This window comes from Protopterus annectens, chromosome 3.part1, assembly GCF_019279795.1.
Source record: "Protopterus annectens isolate FY-2018-M chromosome 3.part1, PAN1.0, whole genome shotgun sequence".
NCBI classification, from domain to species: Eukaryota; Metazoa; Chordata; order Ceratodontiformes; family Protopteridae; genus Protopterus; species Protopterus annectens.
In genome coordinates, this window is record NC_056732.1 from 899,432,787 (window position 1) to 899,456,327 (window position 23,541).

Genomic DNA, 23,541 nt, shown 5'->3' on the forward strand with positions numbered 1-23,541 from the left:
TGAAAGCTACGGAACAGGTTAAGGTAAGTGTGTGATTGTGATGGACATTGGGGTTAGGGTGCAGGTAAGGTAAGTGCGTGATAGCGACAGAGTTTAGGATTAGGGTGCAGGTAAGATACGTGTGTGATAGTGATGGATTTTAGGGTTAGGGTGCAGGTAAGGTAACTGTGCAATAGTGAAGGACTTTAGGGTTAGGGTGCGGGTAAGGTAAGTGTGCGATAGTGACGGACTTTAGGGTTAGGGTGCGGGTAAGGTAAGTGTGCAATAGTGACGGACTTTAGGGTTAGGGTGTGGGTAAGGTAAGTGTGCGATAGTGATGGACCTTAGGGTTAGGGTTTGGGTTAAGGTTAGTGCATAGGTAGTTGCGTATGTTAGGTTTAGTGTAGGTTTATAAGGTTTTTGGTGTGCTTGTGTTGTGTGTGTGTGTTTCGGAACAGCAAATTTTTTCCCTGGGAAAAAATTTGCTGTTCTGATGTTTCGATGTTGTTACATTTCGATCTTCCAAGTTCAAACATCTGGTGTTCGACCTTCTGGAAGTTTGATAATGTAATAGGAACCCTGACTTACAGGCTGCCTCTGTCCATTATAGACTTATGTGCTAGACCTGGGGTGAATTTCCGATTTCCATCTACTGGTCCAGGTTATGCTTGATTAAAGTTTAGGAAGAACTCTGCTCTGGTTAAAAATTTATAAATCAGTACTTTTGTACTTTTTTATTTTTACTGTGTACAAGTATTATTATTTATGAAGCATTTTTAAGTTTTTCTAACGGGTTTAGTAATTAAAGTGTTAATTAAGGAATTTTAATTGAACAATGAATTAGAGTTTTTTCATTGGTAGGTTTTTATATAAAAAGTGCTTGAATTTTTGGATGAATAGATTCTGATGATGTCTTGTTGGATGAAAGTGTTATATTAAACTTTGAACACTAATTCTGTTCCTGGGCTCCTGACTACACTTTTCTTTCAGTGTTTTTTTTGTTTTCTAAGTTGCTATTTTACCACAGGTGAAGCTATATTATTTTATAGTTATTCATGTCCTGTTTATGTCACAAACAAAGTCCAAGTCTCTAGATCAAGTAGTTCTGATGCTGTTAGTTTTGTAGATCTACAAAAGGTCTATCAAAGTGAGATACAAGGATCCCTGGTATGCCAGACACAGATTGCCTCTCAAAGACCGTAGGAAACCAAGTACAGAGATAAGGTTTTGAGGCAATTTGTATAGGCCATGTTGCTTATACCCTGTACTGTTTTTGTGAGGCACAACTGTGGATGTTCCAGATGCTGTATGTAGCTGGTCAGGTGCATATTGAAAAGGACATTGTACTCAGTGATGGGTCTGATAAGGGCTAAATACAAAGGTATGATGACCTCCTTATGCTTAGATGTCATGTCCTTCTTATAAGCTGAGCAGCATAGAATGATTTCCATACTACCTTAAACACATGTTGGTCAACATATGTCCCCAAATCCCTGACTACTGTGTCCAGTCTTAGGGATATGGTATCAATGTGGTAGTTTCCTAGGATGGATGACTTCCCAAAGGGTAATATTATGCATTTGTTGGCATTGACTTTTAAGCCATGGCTTTGGCACGAGTCATTTGTCTGTGTTAGTCCTTCTTATAGGATGTCAGAGTCTTGGGGGGGTTATGACTGCTCCTAGTTTGCAGATATTTCCAAACATAGCCAGAGGACCTTGACACTGGCTTTGACTTTCAAGAAGTAAATGCCAAAAAGGAGCTGGCTAAACAAAGAGTCCTGAAGGGCCTCTGCTAATGACCAACCTCTTTGTTTAGGTGATCTCCCCTATCCTACCTTCTTGGTGCCTATTTGAGAGCCATCTGGCAATGCATTGCACAACACAGGGATTAATGCCTAATTCCATGTTTTTTTTGTTACAATGCCTGAGTGGGATATTATATCAAATGTCTTAGCCAGGTCAAGGTAGGCAACATGCACCTTTTTGCCCTCATTTGTTGACTTGGTGAATTTTTCAAAGAAGTCAACCAGGTTGAGAAGATATGATCTGCCTTTGACTAAGCCAGACTGGGTTGGATTCATTGTGTGTAGGTTTTCTATGTCATTTTTAATCATATCCATCATAATGTTTTCTATGGCTTTGCATATGAGACTAGTCAGACTTATGACTCTGTAGTACCCAGGAATGCCCTTGTGCAGAGGGATAACCATTGCAGTCTTCCATTTAGAGAGAACAAAGCCTGGCTGGAGGCTGTGATTACATAGTGACTCCAAAGGTCAGGATAGGTCATGCTTCAGACTATTTATGAGTTTTCCAGGGATATTATCAGGCCCATAGATGCAGTTTTCTTGGCCTTAGAGACAGAATTTATGGCCTGATCTTTAGTGGTATTTGTGAGGTATATTCAATAATGTTACTTGGAGGAAGCTGAAAGAGATGAGAGTAAAATTGGAACTGAATTTGTTGTTCAGCAGAGTTTCTATATCCTTGATCTCCATGTAAGTGGATGCATTAACAATAAGTTTTGCACTCTGCTGTGAACTGCATTTGAGGTTTCAGATATAGCTAATGAAAGCTTTGTAGCTGTCCTTGGCCTGGGTGCCTGTCTTTACCTCAACACTGGCTTTGATAGAGTTAATTTGTGCTCTTAGTTGTTTGATTTGCCTGATAAGAGAGTTTTTATCCTGCTGAGCATTGTGCTTCCTAATTTTACCTTTAACTATTTTCCTTTTGTTGTGCAACCTTTTTATGCTTAGACTTCATCAATATGGTTTGTATTTTTTTTTTTTAGTATGTTCTTTGTTTCTGGTAGGCATAGCTCTCTCTGTACATTTATTAACATGATTGTACATGACTTTGGTGCACAATTCTGCATGGACAGCTGTGCTGTTTTGGTTTGGAGAGGCTTAATATTTTGTCAGGTAATTTTTTAATAATAGGTAGTTTGCCTTTCTGTTATAGGTTTTTCTGGGGAGACAGCACTAATTTTTATTTTGAAGGACGCTGCTTTATGATCTGAATTTACCAAAGAGGACACTACACTGGGCAGTGCAGTATTCTCCCATATCTGAGTACCAGATCCAGTATGTTTGCATCCCTAGTGGGAATATAAACTAACTGGTTGTGTTTGTCTTTACAAAGTCCAGGAATCTCTGGGCTTGAAATTTGGAGTCATATAGGATTATCTGTTTCCAATGAGGTAATTAAAGTTCCCATGAATATAGCTTTGGGTGGGATGGTAAGTGCCTCCCATAGATCTAAGTATGACCTGTATGGGTTGTGCAGGTCAAAGTGGGTGATCTATAGCTTGCAAGGATATGATATGATATGATATGATATGGGATTCTACCTATGGCAAGTTTAACATGGAGAAGCTCAAGCACATCATCCTGTTTGGCCAACCTGGAGGTATGCTTGCTTTTTGATGTAGATCAAGACACTTCCACCTTTAGTCTCTGCCTGTGCAGTAGCTGGTCTAATTGTGTGGGAGGCATTGTATCCCTGCATTGCAGGGATGTTCTCCATGGCTTTAAAATCATGCCTTGGTAACTGTACAGATGTCTGCATTCTCCAAGTTGAAGAGAGCTTGGAGGAAGTGTAGTTTCTTATCTAGCATTGAGTAATAACACATTTACATGTCCTTGGGTTAATTTTACCAATTGGAAGGTTTTTCAGTTCAGCATTACCTAAAAAGGCACTATGGGGGACACAATATTTTAGCGACTATTTGAAAGCCTAGTGGGGAAAGTTGCAGATCATCTTTAACAAAGCAATGTAGTCTATTGACCATATCATCCCATACCAACAAATATTGTACCACCCCCCCCTTGAATGACACCAGAATCTAAGCCAATTATTAATGTCAGTCAGCTTCTATTCATATAGTGGCATCGTCCTTAGTGAAGGTAGAATGTAGTTCAATGTTAGGCGTATAAGAGCCTGGGACACATGGCCCAGGACCACATAATGTCTGTCTTCAAATACTCCAGAGAGGTACATCTCAGTTCATTTACATTCTCATGGACTATGTCTGAGTCATACTAGTACTTGTGGTTCAATGACCTGAGTGTGTGAGTGACTTCTCGGTTCCTAGGTCCTGATATGTGTAAAATATGAATAGTCAAAGCATGTGTTTGAGGGAATTGATTATGTAACAGTCTGTATGCATTCTAACGTATTGTTTACTATGAACTTTGAGTGAACTCTGAGCAACAAGAAAATGCTGAAAAACAAGAGCAGGAAATGTGCCTTATATGGAAATGCATCCGATTTTCCTTTCTTGCCTAGAGATATGATGATGTGAATTGTCTTATGTTTATGGGTAAACCTTTGATTGGTTAATTTTCCTGTATAATGGTCTAATTGGTTCATCTCTCTAGTTTTGTATTGTCAGCAATATCACCAGTATATAAGCTTGTTTATTCCTTTGTTCTGGGAGTCTCCCTGGTGCTTTCCATGAGGCTACCGCACGTGTGTACTGTAGTTAACAAAAACCACTGAAAGAGAGAAAGAACTGTATCTGTCTTCATTTTTAAAGTATTCTAAGATGTAACAATTGGTGCCGTTTACTCGGATCTGATTTGGGAACAAGCTGCAGCAGTCAGGAAGTGAAAGAAATACTGCTAATGAAAGGGCCCATAACAGATTTTTCTGTTTTTGCAGTGTTTTCTTCATCTCTCTGTCTGCCTGCCTTAAAGATTTGAAAATATATATGTATATATATATATATATATATATATATGTATACAGAAAAAGGATATCATTTCTCTAATTCAGTTGTTTTAAGGTAAGTGGCATGCATTTCGTCTCTGCTATTAAATGTGCAGTATGAGAGTGGGGTAATACGGAAATACTGGTGTCATAAGTATAAAAGGAGGAATGATAGTGGGGTACAAAGATGTTTATCTAACATCTTAGCTAAGCCTGTATTAAACAAGTATAGCTTACTGAGTGAAAATGGGAGCAAGTGCGGAAAAAATAAATGAGCCAGAAAGAGGTACACCAGCCGGTTATATGTTTTATCGGGTGTCCCGGGACAGTTGTATGTATTTAAACCAGTGGATCGCCCTAACTAAAAATGACGGTAATCTTGCCTTTCCTGAAAACGGTAGTTTTAATAAAGACGTATTGGTTAATTTGCAAAAGAGGTTAAAAAAGAAAGGAAGATTACCAGGGTTGTGTTGGGCAGCCTTTAATGATTGGATGTGTGAAGCTAAAGAAAGGGAAAAGGATTTGGCCATTAGTAGTCTTAAAGATAATCAAAAGAAACTAAAAGAGCAGATAAAGGAACTGCGACATACTACGACTAATCTAGATGTAGCAAACGGAAAACGTTTAAAGGAACCGCCCTTTAAAGGCTTATATCCTGTACAAGAATTAAATAAATTACAAATAATTAAATCATCTAAGGATGATAACCCTTGGTTTCCCCCACCCCCTACAGCTCCTCCACCATTATACCAGCCCTCACAAGTTCAAAATGCAGTGGTAAGCTCTACGACAGGGGGCGGGGGTCAGCGGGAGAAAGAACAAACCGCACTCGGGTTTGGAAGTGGAATCCAGGCAATGGACAGTCAGTCTAGTAGACTGCCTATAGAACAACCCTACCAAATAGAAACCTCTAGCAAGTTATCACCTAGATTAACCCGCTCAAAGACAAAAAAAATAAGAAAAAAGCACAGATGCTTTTTGATCCTAGGCCTAGCCAGCCGAAGAAATATTATGATAAGAAAGCCGTATATTTACATAAGGGTAAGATTTACAAACAATGTCCAATTCTAATTGAAGGCAAAGATGATTACAGTGGACCGGAGAAATCTAATCCAGACTCTGACTCAGAATCAGGCACCAGACCATCAGATGAAGAGAGAATGTTTCTGTTGAGAGAAGTCCCGAATACAGCCCATGCTAGAGATGCAGGGCAACCGGCTACAGTAGTAGTGCCTAGGGCGTGGTCAACAGTTGATTTTCAAGCCATTATCAAATCACTTCCGCCTATTTGCAATAACCCAGCAAAGTTTCCATGCATACTGTCAGGACATATCTGTTTGCAAAATCCTACTATAGAAGAGGTTAGAGCTGTCCTACAATACACTGTACTGGCCGATCTTATGAAACGTATCTGGGATCATACTAATATTCCTACACCAATACCAAAGCACAATATGCAAAGGGAAAATGGATTTGAAATGGTTAGACAATGTATAGTTGAGTCTATCACTGTAATTGTACCACCTACCCCCGATTGGTCGAAAATCAAATCAATCATACAGAAAGAGGATGAGCCTATAGACAAATGCTTACATTGACTCACTGAAGCATTTGAGGCATATTCTGGGTACCCTGTACCCACTGAAGGACCAGCACAAAGCGGATTGTCAGCCACCTTTGTGGATGGGCTACACCCTCAAGTAAGAGACAAGTTAAAAGAAGTCTGTTTAAATTGGCCTAGTTCAGGCCTGCATGAGTTAGTCCAGCAAGTATAATACCTCTCTGACCATTTAGCTAAAGAGCAAAAAGATTTACAGGAGAAATTAGTAAAAGCACAAATACAAATGTGTAATGTTTTTAGTCAATGGGGTAGAGGACAAGGACGGGGAAGAGGGAGAGGCGGACACCAAGGACCCGGAAGTCAGAATAGACAAAATTGGCAGGGCACACAGTCGGCTCCACCCCAACATTCTAGTAATCAGACGGAATGTTTCAACTGTGGCCAATCAGGCCATTGGAAAAATGAAAGCCTGTATTTGGCTGAGCAACCAGCACCATACACTGATACGAAACAACAATGGAATTATACTTAGATACAGTCCAATCGGCAGCAACCTCAATGAAGGTTCCCTGAACAGAAACAACAGCAATTGTATCCTTTTATTCCTGTGGATCAAGATGGACCGCATGAAATGTTACTAGTTAAAAATAAACCCTACCCATTTTTAATCGATACCGGAGCAACTAAATCCATGTTAGCTGGCAAAGCAGCCATGACTGTTCCCCTCTCTGACAAAATAACTAGAGGAGTGGGTGTCTCTGGTATACCTATCGAATAGTCCGAAACTATTCCAGTCCCAGTTACCTTGAGACCCTTACAGGATAACCATGCATTCCTGATAGGACCCTCAGCACCATTAAATCTTTTGGGGAGAGATTTGCTTTGCAAAATGGGGGCTACCATTTTCTGCACAGCAGATGGAGTCTATCTCCAAGTACCTTCAGACCAACAAGATAGTACCCTAGCAGCCCTGGATGACTCAGCCATCTTACAGATGATGTGCATCCAGCCACATTCTGGCAGAGATGAATATTTACATTCCCTACCCTCTCACTTGTGGACAACTCATGACAATGATGTAGGATTTTTGACCTCAGCCACTCCTGTTAAAATAACCCTAAAACCAGGAGCAAAGTTACCGCGAGTGCCTCAATACTCATTGACGAGTGAGGCTATTACAGGTATTGCCCCTGTTATTTCTGCATTAGAACGACAAGGGATCATAGTACCTACCATAAGTCCATGTAACACCCCAATATTGCCGGTGAAAAAAACCCGGAAAACAAGCTTACAGATTTGTTCAAGACTTGCAGGAAGTTAATAAAGCTGTTTTGCCCATCTTCCCGATTGTACCAAACCCAGCTACTATTCTAAGCTGTATCCCACCTACTGCACAATGTTTCACGGTGATAGATATCTCATCAGCTTTTTTCTCTATTCCAGTACATCCCAATAATCAGTATTTATTTGCATTTACCTATAAGGGTCAACAGTATACTTGGACTCGATTGCCCCAGGGATATGTAGAATCCCCAACCTTATTCTCTAGAGAGATGCATAGACAGTTACAGGATCTCCAACTACCACCACGTTCTGTCCTAGTTCAATATGTGGATGATATCCTGATAGCTTCGTCAGACTGTGACTCATGTAGGGAAGATTCCCTTTTGGTGTTAAATTTTTTAGCTATGCGCGGATTCAAAGTAAATAAATCAAAATTACAATTTTGTCAGGAAAAAGTGCAATATTTGGGACATATCATCTCAATAGGTTCTCGTCAAATACTCCCAAATCGTATAATCTCTATTCAAAAAGTCCCACGACCTATAACACAGAGACAACTTTGAGGATTCCTAGGCCTAGCGAGATATTGCAGACAATGAGTACCTAATTTTTCAGAACTTTCAGCTCCACTATTACAACTTTTAAAGAAAGAAATCACGGACCCTTTACCCTGGATGTCACACCACGATGAGGCTTTTCAGGCTATAAAGGCAGCCTTAGTAAATCCTCCAGCACTAAGATTGCCAGATTATTCAAAACCATTTATTTTCTTTTGCTGTGAGTGAAACAAAACTGCCTTGGGCCTCTTAGCCCAGCAATGCACTGGAGGCTACTGGTCTATTGCTTATTATAGCACTCAACTAGATCCGGTTGCCTCTGGTTACCCAGCTTGCTTACAAGCAGTGGTAGCTGCTGTTATTTTGATTGATGTGGCAGCTCCACTGACTTTGAGACATGAAACAATATTAGCAGTCCCACATGCAGTAAAGGCATTACTTTTTAAAAACAAAACACAGTACCACTCCAACGCACGTCTTGCAAAATACGAATTGAGCTTGATAAATAATCCCTCCCTGCAAGTAATACGCTGCCCACCACTGAACCCTGCCTCTTCAATACCGACATCGGATGAGGGCGAACCACATGATTGTGTGCTTGTAGTTAACTCTGCTCTTTCTCCTAGGTTACATTTGTATGATATTCCTTTGCAGAATCTGGATTTGCTTCTTTTTGTTGATGGATCCTGTTTACAAATAAACTCCGAAGAGTACCAAGCAGCTTGTTCAGTCTGTACACCGACTGAAGTTTTAAAATCAGCATGATTACACCCAGGCACTTCCGTGCAGGCTGCGGAACTAGTAGCACTACCGAATGCATGCAAAATAGCCAAAGACAGTTCTGTCACTATATATACTGACTCCCGCTATGCTCATGGGGTTGTTCATGATTTTGGTATCCTATGGAAAGAACGTGGGTTTTTAACTTCTTCTGGGTCTCCCGTTAAAAATAATTTTTATATAAATAACCTATTACAACATTTATTGTTACCATTTCAAATTGCTGTTGTAAAATGCGCAGCCCATCAATCCAATGACTCTTTTGAAACTAAAGGCAATAATTTTGCTGACTGGGCTGCAAAACAGGCTGCTCTTTCACAAACTGTTCAGAGACATTTTCTGCAGCCTCTACAATCCATAACTACTTTTAATACTATAGTGTTAAAAGCTCTACAAACTGAAGCACCAGAATCAGAAAGAAAATCATGGCTGGCTCAAGGTTGTTTTAAATGCTCTGATCTCATTTGGCAACATTCAGATGGCAGACTGGTCTGCCCAAAGCCCATGTTAAATTCTCTTATTAAAGCATATCACTTGCCAGCTCATGTTGGGGCACAAGCATTAATAAAACAAATCCAAAAGGATTGGTTTACCCCAGGACTTTCTGCTTCTGTACAGCATTTCTTGAGCACATGCTCCACTTGTTTACAGTACATTTCAAAAGGCACAGTGGATCCCACACAACCATTACCAAAACCATTGGGACCATTCTGCACTTTGCAATGGGATTTTATTGAACTTCCAACTTGTGCTTGTTTTAAATATGTTTTAACTGTTGTTGATGTTTTTACTGGGTGGTTAAAAGCCTACCCATGTGTCAAACATGATGCTATTTAAGTTGCTAAGAAACTTTGTTATAACTTAATACCTCATTTTGGTGTTCCCTGTCAAATATATTCGGATCGTGGAACACATTTTACTGCTCAATTAATTGATTCACTTTGTACAATGTTAGGCATCACTCTCAAATTTCATTGCCCCTATAGACCACAAGCATCAGGCCTTATTGAATGAATGAATCAGACACTAAAAACAAGACTGGCAAAAATTACTACTGAAACGGACCTAACTTGGGTACAGGCCCTACCCCTAGCCTTGCTCCCTATGAGAGCTAAAGTACATCCAACTAAAGGTCTTTCTCCTCATAAAATCCTCATGGGCCACCCTATGCGTATGCCCATGACTCCACCACTGCCCTTTTCTGAATATGATGAATTTGATCATAATATTCTCCTGTATTGCACTTCTCTTGTTTCTTTTTTACAGTTTCATCATCACCAGGTAGCAGCAGCTCAGCAAACTCCGGATCCTTTCTTGTCCTCGGCACTACAACCAGGAGACTGGGTATACGTCAAGTCATTTTCTCGAAAAACAGCTCTTCAACCATGTTGGAAGGGGCTATTCCTGGTTCTACTGACCACTTCTTCAGCAGTTCGACTACAAGGCTCACCCACCTGGATTCACATATCACATGTCAAGAAGGTAATCCCGTCTGAGGATCAGCAACCTATACCTTTTGTTAGTCCAGAATCTCCACCTATTGCTACTCGCACTCGCAGTCATACTGCACCATGGACTGAAAATGCCTGAAGTTTATCTGATTACACAAACTCCTCGGGCACAACAAACATTTCCACAAAAATATTGCACAATGATTTTGATGATTATTCTTGTTGTTTTGCTATTTTTACTGTGGCCATTTCTATTTCCTGCTTCCTCCATGACTCATACCAAACGAGCTGTATGGCATCCACCATTCAACACTTATCTAGCAATTAAGTACGCATTGCATCATCCCTCAACATCTCAGACTGTTGGGTTTGCACAGCTATTCCTACTGTTCATCGGGGATTGATGCTAAATATAGTCCCTTTAGGAATTAAAGAAACCTGGACAAATTTGATCTACAATGCATCAAATGTCATTTCAAAAGACAAAATAGCATTAAAGTTGTCCCTCCGTCAAAACGGAACTGTGTGTTTTCAAAAACTTGGTAAAACCAGAGTTGGGTGGAGCCATTGTAACAAAACAGTGGTATATAACTGCACTATGGACAATTTGGGTTGTGTAACAGACTTTTCACCTGTAAAAAGACTTGTTAAGGACTCTATAGCTAACTTTTCCCAGAAAATAGAAACTGTTTATTCGAAGATATTCCAAGGACTGCAGGACACCAGGGATCGTTTTAAGTCTATCAACATCACCATTAAAGTAGAGAATTGTTATTTTGTGTGTGGAAGAAAAACATATAAATGGCTACCAGGAGACTGGTCTGTTAGCTGTTTCTTGGGCTATCTGTTTCCAGCTATTCGACATGTATCTACATTACCTAAAGGAAAGATTTGAAACGTTTGTGAGGTTAAGAAGCCTGCTAATCCTGTAGGTCAATTTGATGCTTCATGGATCTATCATCATGATTTAGCTCATGCTAGTACCAAAGGACTGTCCCATATGGACTTGGGTGATGATGTCATATCATGGGCTGGTATAATTCCATCATATGGAGCAGTAAAATCAATTTGGGAACTGAGAAAGCTATCTAAATTACTTGAAATACTAAGAAATGCTACATTTTCTACCTTAGAATTAGTGACTGATGAATTTACTGCTATGAGGGCTGTAGTACTCCAAAATCGTATGGCCCTCGATTTTACCCTTGCAGTGAAAGGAGGAACTTGCGCTTTAATCCAGGAGTAGTGCTGTACGTTTATTCCTGATAATCAGCATGAAATTGAAAGTCATCTTGAACTGATACAAAAAATTTCTGAACTTTCAAAGGCCAAGGAGGCCGATGATTCTATGTGGGCATGGTTAACCAACCAATTCTCAGGTTGGGGACGTGGACTGTTGAAGTTGATTTTATTAATTGCAGTATTAGCAATTGTTGCTTTCCTTGTCTTATTTCTAATCAAAGCACTGATCTTGAAATTAATGTCTTCAAAAACTGTGAAAAAAGTGCCTAATTTTTATATGCCTGCAACTATGAATGTAGATGATAAAATGGCAATGTCTTCAAATAATGAAAATATCAGTAGCATGGTTATGCTAGAATTGAGACAAATGTATGATAGGTTAAGTGATGATGCTTACACAGCATCAAATGGGGGATTGTAGTATATGAATAGTCAAAGCATATGTTTGAGGGAATTTAGTATGTAACAGTCTGTATGTATTCTAACTTATTGTTTACTATGAACTTTGAGAGAACTCTGAGCAACGAGAAAATGCTGAAAAACAAGAGTCTGCCTGAAAGCATGAAATGTGCCTTATATGGAAATGCATCCAATTTTCCTTTCTTGCCTAGGGATATGATGATGTGAATTGTCTTATGTTTACGGGTAAACCTTTGGTTGGTTACTTGCCCTGTATAATGGTCTAATTGGTTCATCTCTCTAGTTTTGTATAGTCAGCAATATCACCAGTATATAAGCTCGTTTATTCCTTTGTTCTGGGAGTCACCCTGGTGCTTTCCATGAGGCTCCTGCACGTGTGTACTGTAGTTAATAAAAAACACTGAAAGAGAGAAAGAACTGTATCTGTCTTCATTTTTAAAGTATTCTGAGATGTAACATATGCAACTAACCATAATTTTCTCCTCATTCAGCCTGGTGAGTGGGACATTTGTATGCCTCACAATGGAGTATGCTATGACTAGAGTATTAGAAAGTGTGTTGGCCTGTCTTATGCACTTTGTATTTGATGAGTCATGTGGTGTGGCTGTATGTGGAGTGTTAGGTGTTTTGGTAGCATATTTTTGGGTTTACTAAGGACAATTGATACAAGTTGAGTGTCTGGCAGGACTTTGAGATTTAGAAAGATTGTTTTCAGTGCCTCAGCATATGTTGGCCTATGTGTTGTGTGCATGCTATGCATTGTGGGTGTAGTGTGTGTGTGTTTGTGTATGTGTGTTACTGACAACCCAATTGTTATTTTGAGTGCTTGTATGTGAGAGTCTTGTTTCCAGTAGCATTGTTGCATACTGTATCAGTTTCTCTAAGGATTAGTTTTATTGTCAGAAAACATGAGAAAATTGCTACATTGTCTTAGGATGTTCATATCCACTGGACTGGCAATGGAGAAATTGGGGACGTGCATATCCATGATATTAGGTCCTTTTAGGTGAACTACAAGGGTGTGGTACAAGAAGCTTTAATAGGTGCTAGCTTGTGTAATTTTCAGGCAAGATGCAAAAACTAGGCTAGGTTACAACCTGGAAGTGAAGCATCCACAACTCCTGTACTACATGCTCCAACTGTGTCAGGTGGATCTGGCCTGGGGGATGTTGCACTGGTATCCACTGAGAGTAGTGTCAGTGAAGATGGTGATTATATCATCAGTCAAGAGTTGATAGGGCTGATGGAGGAGATAATTCACAGGGGTCTTGGTGCATTCATCATCAAAATAGAAAAAGTCCTGCATCAACTAGCCAAATCAATGCCCTGTCTGGCACTGACTAGTGAGTCTGTGACAGGAGACAGTGATGATAGCTCAGGGGCTAAGGACTAGATTTTCACTGTACTAATACTGGATTAGTATGTCCCTCCAAATCCCATACTTATCCACAGCCATGATGTTCCCCAGCCTTTTGTGTCCATCATCATCCCTGTCTGTCTTGTATGCATTGTGTGTCTGCACCTGCTACCTAACCTACCCTGCCTAACTTCTCCCTGTATTCCTAACTACCTTCCATAAACATTCTTCTGTCTCAAAAAATAAAAAGGGTACCTGTCCCACAAAAATAATGACACCCCATACATAGCTCTCCACTTTCCTTGGTCCAATTGGCCACACAACATTATTAAGTTGTTTTCGCACTCTCCCAGTACAGTGACTTTAATAAATTCCTCAAATTGTTTGTATAAATACACTGTTAGCTTGCGAACAACTGGATAGCTATGGTGCTCTCTCAACACCATCCTGCAAATTCATTTATTGTTCCCCTAGTGTCCTACACTGTGCTTGCCTCCATTGTCACTACTGTTCTATCAACCTCTTTTCACATCTTTAATCAAGTCAAAAAATAGATTCACATACCACATATGGCCAGAAATGGCTTCACGTCCTATGACAAAAACTTATAGCACTATGAGAAGACAGTTATTTTTGTATGTTTAACAGGCTGCAGGCTTTAATGTACACCATATAGAATGTTTCCATTCTCATTACTGTAATGAAGTGTGATACACACTTATGCCCTTTCTTCCTGGTGTTTTCATTGTTGCTTCAGATGGGTGAGTTTTACTACCTGAAATATGATGTGTTTTGGGGTGTACTCAAAGAATGCTGAGATTTGCAGAACACTGATGCCAATTGGCAGGTGTTCAAATCCAGCAGTTTGTCAAACTTTACTTAATATTTTCTTTATAATAACATTTTCCATTATGAAGTACTACATAGTTATGTTACTGCAACACAAGTACCCTCCCTATCCCTTCATTTAGTATAGCAGTATCCCAATCCTGCATATACCTTTCCATCTCTAAGTGCAAGACATCTGGACAAAACCAAAAGTAATTGGGGGGAGGGGGCAAAGCCTCAAAAACACGGACAGATTACTATCATTACACCTATACATGTAGTAAGTTACTAGAACAAAATACTTAGCATTAACATGCATTTTCTGAAAGATATGTAGAAAGACACATACATGTATGCTATCATGTAGCTACTTCACTCCTCAATGATTTCCTTGGAAAACACGAATTGTATGACAAACACAGCAACATGATTTAAACATCTGGACAGTCTCTATGTATGTGGACAGTGGAGAGGTATAGCCCTGTATTATCAATATGATGAACACTTTACTGTAATTATCATGATAGATGTTTAAATGACAACAAAGAAAATATTAACACCATACACTAGAGTTCTGAAATGGCTCAGAATTAGACATGCCTTTATTAATGTACTCCTTATTTGCAAGATGCTTGGCACGAAGCACCACTGACTACTGCTACTGACCACTGTAAGTTAAAAAACTCAAAAACTAATTATACATTGGCAAATACTTTACCATCAACCATGCGCATGTGTTTAGCATTAGTGTGATTCAGTAAGCAATTGTGGCAGACAGAAAATAATGTCAGCAGCTTCAACTATTGGTCTATGGTTTATTGGCTTAATTATAGTCAACATATGAGGCTTTATTTGCAATACATTTTTTCTACCCCTTAATCTAAATGACTGAGGCATTGATATATATTAGTCTTTCAAATGTGTTCCACTGAAGTGGGCCCACTGGGCACATATGTGTAGATCAGTATTTATGAGTATACTCTTATACATTTGGCATACATGACTTGTAGTTACCTCACACAATGTACATACATCACAAAGTCTGCACAATGATCCACAAACTAAATTGATACTTTAATACAGTGATTTTGACATGAATAGTCAGAAATGCATGGGTGGTACTGTGGTTGACAACACACCAGCCCTCGTATTACTAATCAATACACCTTAATGTGACACACAGATACATATCATCCATGTTGCAATATTGTCCATGAATGATTCGATTTGTGTGTTATTGTTACAGTATGAAGTGATCTGTGATCAGCACATTGCTATTTTTTCTTTATGTCAAAACACATTGGCCATTTACTTGTGCACACATAATGTACAATACAACTGTATGTGCCATCCAGCACTTGTAAAAAAATTCTCCTGTGGCATCAGCAGCTGATACAATGTTCTCTAGGTAGTGGAATTAGAGAGGTAGATGTTTGAATCTGGTAATGTCTAACTAATATGAGTGTTTGTGATTATAGTGACAGTTAGGACTGGCTTATCCAACAAGTGTTTTGTGCACAGTTCCACACAGGAGAAACATTTATACTGGGAGAGGGCTCCCCCAACAATTTCAGTCCCTTTTAGTCCAAACATCTTCCTTGCAACACAGTGATAAGGTCATTCCTTAAATGTGTTCTTTCTCACACTTGCAGTAAGATTTCTACTGTTGTGCTGGAAGCTGATACAATGTTATCTAAATTGCTGACTTAGGTAGGCGTTAGAATCTGGTAATGACTGGCTAGTGTGAGAGTGTGTGGGTATGTGACTATGGTGGCAGGTAGGGGTGGTTTATCTGACAGATACTGTGTGTACATTTCCCTTCAGTGGAAATATTTATATGGGGAGAGATCTCCCACAACTCTTTAACTGAATTTTAAGCCAAACTTTTGCTATGCCACACAATGATGAGGTCAACATTTCAATTATGCTCTGGTTCACAGCTGTAGTAAGACTTTTCCTGTGGTGTGAGCAGCTAATACACAATTTGCTAGATTGTGGACTCACTGCATTAGGGGTTCAAATCTGATAATGTGCAAGTAATATATGTGCGTACAACTGTGATGGACAGGATTACATTACTCAACAGATAATGATATGGCTGGCTCACACTTATGTGAACCGTGACAAGGCAAAATGGCTTTGAGCCCTCAAAGTACATTTTAGGAGCTACATGAGCATTCCAAAAATGCTTAAGTCTGACCTTGAAATGTATGCCTTCTGACACCTGCATTTTAAAGTCCCCCATGGCAGAAACAGTTAATCCACATATATTTAGAGTCTGGACATAGATTGACAGTGATTCAAATCCAGCTGTTCTCACCTAGTGAAGTTGTATAACAGATGAACTGAATTGTGTAAAAATGGGTTAATCAACAGATGTGATGTGAACAGATCAACATAGGGTCAACATTTACATGACTCTATGATTTTAATAACTCAAACACATTTTATATCTGAGTCATACTGCTTTTAGCACACAACTGAAGGAATCTATTCAACTGTGTGTTTTCTGGCAACTCAGATAATGATCTCTTTCATGGCATCAGCAGTTAATATGTGGTTCTCTAGATTGTGGACTTGGTTTTGAATATAGTCATTTAAGTGTGGAAGACAATAATGACAGACAGGAGTGGATTACCCAACAGATGGTGACATTATCATACACACATACACACACTCTACTATAAACATCAATAGGACTAAAGGCTTATGACCGAAATAATACATTTCATAGGAGGTACAGCAACAGACTGCTGATATAATCCCCTTTAGTGAGTGCTACATGAGAATTCAGACACAGTTCTCTCTGAGGCATTGTTGGTTGTTTACAGCTCTATGAACTATGAATACATGTAGCCAGGTGTACATGTCTGTGAATGTGTAACTGAGACTGAAAAAGGCTAGTAACACTCAGTACTGGATTTTAAAATGTAACTGATGATTACAATTTTTTTACTGAGCACTTTTACAACTGAGGAGAGACAAGCCAACTTTTATAATCCCTTTAATGGAAGCTATATGCATTCAAATGCAATACTCAGATTATCCCTTCAAGTGGGTGTTGTTTGGTAAACATTATACGAAGTCTGCTGTGACATTTTCAGTTAGTGTACAGATCAAGAGGATCTTGACATACATTGCACATGCTCTAATCCAGTGGTGTATGCTTTTCATTATTTTGTTCACTTTACAGTGGTTACAGATAAGAATGCCTTATTCAACAAATATTGATGTATATCATGCAACATAGTGGTCACAAAGGTAATAAGACCTTTGCCATGATAGTTTGCTATGGTTTTGGGAAGGGTATGTGATGTTCTTCTAGTAATTGCTATTTTTCCTCACAAGCATGCCCAGTGTAATGATGTAGTCCATTGCACAATGGTTAGCACAAAACCCAGTAAGTAATGAGCATTGTGAAATACTTATTGTCATTTGTTGTTTTAGAGAAAATATTTATGCAAATTTACCTCCATCAGAATTGCACTGGTGAACGCCACAAAATAGAAGTAGTGACCAATGCACAGAGGACAATAACATTGTTATAAGCCAGTGTGCGTCTGTTTTATGTGACCTCAAGTGCTTTCTACACTTCACTTACTACCTGATGGTACTATTACACCTGTCTGGGAGGTATGTTACTTTTTGCAATCCAGATATTGCATAATGTGTTGCACATCGCTCAACTAGGGGACATTTTGATTTCTGACATGATGGTTTACTGCCTTCTGAGGTGTACTTTGTCAGACTGCATAATCTTGTGCATTTGGGCAGCAACATGAACTACACATGTAAGCATACACAACTACTTTACACTCCTAACTTCTTCTTCTTCTTTTGGCTGCCCCCGTTAGGGGTCACCACAGCAGATCAACTGTTTCCATTTCTTCCTGTCCTCTGCATCTTGCTCTGTCACACCAACCACCTGCATGTCCTCTCTCACCACATCGATAAACCTTATCTTAGGCCTCTCTCTTTTCCTGTTAGCTGGCAGTTTCATCCTTAGCATCTTTCTCCCAATATACTCTTCATCCCACCTCAGCACATGTCCAAACCAATGTAATCTTGCCTCTCTGGCTTTGTCTCCAAACCTTCCAACCTGGGCTGAGTCTCTAATATACTTATTCCTAATCCTGTCCATCCTCGTCGCACTCAGTGCAAATCTTAAACATCTTCAGCTCTGCCACATCAAGCTCTGACTCCTGCCTTTTTGTCAATGCCACTGTCTCCAACCCATATAACATAGCTGGTCTCACTACCCTCTTGTAGACTTTCCCTTTCAATCTTACTGGTACTCATCTGTCACAAATCACTACTGACACTCTTCTCCACCCACTCCATCCTGCCTGTACTCTCTTCTTCACCTCTCTTCCACACTCACCATTACTCTGAACTCTTGATCCCAAGTAAAAAACACAAAAATGGAAAGGTACAATTGGCAACTAGTAAACAAAAGAGTGTACCAAGTACCCAGCGTCAGTGAAAGCGTTTATTTCAACAGCAAGACAGTAAGGCAGCAGAAACCAATCTAATACGTAGTCACCAAGTTAATCCACGTTTCGTCAGTAACTTCCTCAGCGTAAAAAACAGTGTGACTTCCTCAGCGTAAAAAACAGTGAGAATTTCTGAACACTTTTATGACATAAAAACTTCACGAGAAACTAACTCACTTTTCAAACACACACAAACCTGTAAGGAAGCTACTTTTGAGTTTTTTGTACTTGAAGTGGTGCCCACTGACCCTAGAGGGGGGATGTGGGAAACTTTAGTAGAATACAGAGAACTATATTGGCAGATAATACTAGAGGCCAACAAAAACCCAGGCATTAATGACCTGATTTCCCTCAAACCAGTTTTGAAACTTAGGTCGGCCAAATTATAACTTATTCTGGCTTGAATGGGGCAGTTGAATTTTAAATAATTTATTACATATATTTTAACTAACATTATTTATATTGTCAATGTTTTAACTTACACATGTATTTGTCCCATTATGTCTAGTACTTTTTGTAAAGCCTAATTTTATTATCATGATGTTATTATCTGTCCCTTTAAACCTTTTAGCCTTCATGTATCAACAATATTTATGAATTTGAGTGTACATCACCCTATTTGTTTACCTTATTTGGGTATATGACCATTATTTTAATTCCCTATTTAGTTCAACACAGAGATGACTATGATGATTTATTTACATATTATTTTATTGAGTTGTTTTGCTATTGGTGTGGAAGTGATGTGAATAGTTTTTAATGTATTCAAGGAAGTTAGATTGTATTGGTTTACCTGCACCAGGTGTTTTGTATTTAAAATGCTGCTTTGTAATTTCACACTGTTTTTTACGCTGAGGAAGTTACTGACGAAACGTGGATTAACTTGGTGACTACGTATTAGATTGTTTTTTGCTGCCTTACTGTCTTGCTGTTGAATTAAACGCTTTCACTGACGCTGGGTACTTAGTACACTCTTGATCCCAAGTACTTAAACTCAGCGACCTTCGCCACCTCTACTCCCTGCATCCTCACCATTCCTCTATCTTCCCTCTCATTCACACACGTATAGTCTGTCTTAGTCCTGCTGACCTTCCTTCATCTTCTCTCTAGAGCATATCTCCACCTCTCCAGGGTCTCCTCCACCTGTTCCCTACTCTCACTACAGATCACAATGTCATCTGCAAACATCATAGTCCACGGTGACTCCTGTCCGATCTTGTCTGTCAACCTGTCTATCGCCATTGCAAATAAGAAAGGGGTCAGAGCTGATCCTTGATGTAATCCCACCTCCACCTTAAATGCATCCATCACTCCTACCACAGACCTTACCACTGTCACACTACCCTCGTACATATCCTGTACCACTCTTACATACTTCTCTTACACTCCCGACTTCGTCATACAATACCACAACTCCTATCTAGGCACCCTGTCATATAAATCCACAAAGACACAATGCAACTCCTTCTGACCTTCTCTGTACTTCTCCATCAACAGTCTCAGAGCAAACATCGCATCTGTTGTGCTCTTTCCGGCATGAAACCATACTGCTGATCACTAATCATCACCTCCCTTCTTAACGTAGCTTCCACTACTCTTTCCCATAACTTCATGCTGTGACTGATCAGTTTAATCCCTCTGTAGTTACTACAGCTCTGCACATCACCCTTATTCTTAAACATTGGTACCAAAAACTTTTTCTCCATTCCTCAGGCATCATCTCACTTTTCGAGATTTCATTATACAATTTAGTTAAAAACTCCACTGCCATTTCACCTAAACACCTCCATGCTTCCACAGGTATGTCATCTGGACCAACAGCCTTTCCATTCTTCATCCTCTTCATAGCTATCCTTACTTTCTCCTTGCTAATCCACTGCATTTCATGATTCACTATCCGCACATCATCCAACCTTCTCTCCCTCTCATTCTCTTCATTCATCAACCCCTCAAAGTACTCTTTCCATCTGCTCAACACACTCTCCTTGCTTTTATACAACTCTTCATATGCCTTATCCTTAGCCTTCGCCACCTCTCTTTGTCATGCCCCTCATCTCCTTATACTCTTGTCTACTTTCTTCATCTCTTTGACAATCCCACTTCTTCTTCGCCAACCTCTTTCTCTGTATACTCTCCTGTACTTCTTCATTCCACCACCAGGTCTCCTTGTCCTCCTTCCTCTTTCCAGATGTCACACCAAGCACCTTTCTAGCCATCTCTCTTACTAGCTCTGTTGTAGTTACCCATCTATTCGGTAACTCTTCACTGCCACCCAGTGCCTGTCTTAACTATTTCCTGAACATCACCTCACAATTACCATTTTCAATTTCCACCATTTGATCCTTGGTGCTACCCTCACACTCATCCTCCTCTTTTTTATCACCAATGTCATCCTACAAACTACCATCCTATGCTGCCTAACTACACTTTCCCTTGCCACCACTTTACAGTCTCCAATCTCCTTCAGACTGGCCCTTCTACATAAGATATAATCCACCTGTGTGCATCTTCCTCCACTCTTGTATGTCACCCTATGCTCCTCCCTCTTGTTAAAATACGTATTCATCACAGCCATGTCCATCCTTTTCGCAAAATCCACTACCATCTGACCTTCTGCATTCCTTTGCTTAACACCATACCTACCCATCACTTCCTCATCCCCTCTGTTCCCTTCACCAACATGCCCATTGAAATCGGCTCCAATCACCAGTCTCTCACCCTTGGGTGCAATCATTATCACTTCATCCAGCTCACTTCAAAAATTGCCTTTCTCATCCATCGCACACCCAATTTGTGGAGCATATGCGCTAACAACATTCATCATATTGCAGCTTCATAAACATCACACTATCCGACACTCTTTTCACCTCCAAAACACTCTTAGCATACTGTTCCTTCAGGATAATGCCTTCGCCATTTCTCCTCCCATCCACACCATGATAAAACAATTTGAAACCACCTCCAATGTACCTAGCCTTGCTCCCCTTCCATCTGGTCTCTTGCACACACAATATACCAACCTTCCTTTGGTCCATCATATCAGCTAGCTCTCTCCCTATACCAGTCATACTGCCAACATTCAAAGTTCTGACCCTCACTATCACAGTCCTAGCCTTTACCTGCCTCTGGGCATGCCTTCCCCCTCTTCTCCTCTTTCGGCCAACAGTAGCCCAATTTCCTCCACACGTAAAGTGAAATGGTGCATTCAGCAGTTGTCATTACAATACAGACATCAGGCATATTTTGTTGTGATCACTTCTCCTAGGGAGAACCAAATAATGCCCATAGGCATATACTGCTATTCATAGACACACAACCCTAATGTCAAAGAACTGCCTTCATACAACTTGTATCTTCCAGAATTTCCATCTTAGTATATTTCTCTTGATATGTCCCACATCTCCATTGTAGTTACATAGCCATCTGTACCAATGCATTGCAGCATAACCTGCAAGTAATATGCTGTTCAAAGTGGCAGTTCTGTTTCTTTGGCAGGTCATTTTGGATTTCACTGCATAAAGATTTTGGAAGTATTGACTATCTCACTTCCTACCCTTCCCAACAGGCATGGTGCTGCTGTATCTGTTATTGATTCCACTATCAATATTTGCCTGTGAATTATGTCCATTGATGTTTCTTATTTTTCTCAACTGGTCCACAGTTTATGTATGTATTTTTCCATTACCCTGAATTGTTGCTTCAGTACATGTAAGGCATGGACATTTGTTCACTTGTTTTAGCTGCATATCTGTTTAGACATCGCAGTCGATTTGTTCTGTACATTAACTGTCTGTATTTTATTTCCTAATATACATGACAATGCTGCTGAAATTCTAACATGCTCAATCCCTGCACTGAAAGCAATGTTCTGTTCTATCAATTGTCCTTGACCACTGGTAAAATACCTCTCAGCTGTCTATGATTTATAAGGACATCCCTGAGTTTGACTTCATTTTAAGCTCTGTCCCTCTTAATCTCTTGTATAAATGGTGACCTTTGGAGGAAGGTGTTAAATTGTACTTATGTAAATAATGGCACTAATTAGAGGTGTACACCTCTTTCACTCTCTTATTCTGACTGGTGTTATTAGGTTTCTCCTGCCTTTTATGTATTCCATGTTGCCCCATTTATTGTTGTGTAGTGTGCACATACAGTTGTAGTGAGATCTGGCTTGTTTACACTCCTGTGCTTCCATTGTTGACATGAGCCCTGCTACAGCCTGCTGCTTCGAACATGTGTTCTTGCCATGAATATGTGTTCTGGTCATGAGCAGGAGCTGCTCAATGTGTAGACCAGTTTGGAGTACGTGATTAGCACTCTGCTCATCACACACAGCCAGCCAATCACTAATGATCAGCACAAGTGTTCTCTGTCTGGCAAATCCCCAGGCATGCAAATATGTAGGTTAAATTAAGAGGTTACTGCATAAAGTGTGCTCTACTGTACCACTTAGTTATGTTGATATGTTTTACAGAAGTTACCTAAATATTTTTAGCAGCTATGTTGATATGTTTTATAAGTGTTGTCCAGCTCTTGCTAGCAGTTGGTATATTTTATAGAATATTGTCCGGTTACTACTTGCATGCGACAGCTAGTAAACCCTCTCAACTGTCCATATTTTCACAGAATGTTCAGATTTTTGCTTCATATTTTTGGTCTTGTCCTCATAAAATTTGTGATTTTTGGCACATCACAGAGAAGTGAAGTCATTAAATAGTAACACACATTTGAGTTTCAGACTTTATATCCCTCAGAAAGTGCACACCAACACAAAACCTGTTATTCTAGAATTTTATTTTTACTTTATAACAGTAATATTTAAAATATGTCTCTATTTTAGGCCTTTGTCCCACCATTGTTTTAGGTTTTGTTAAAAT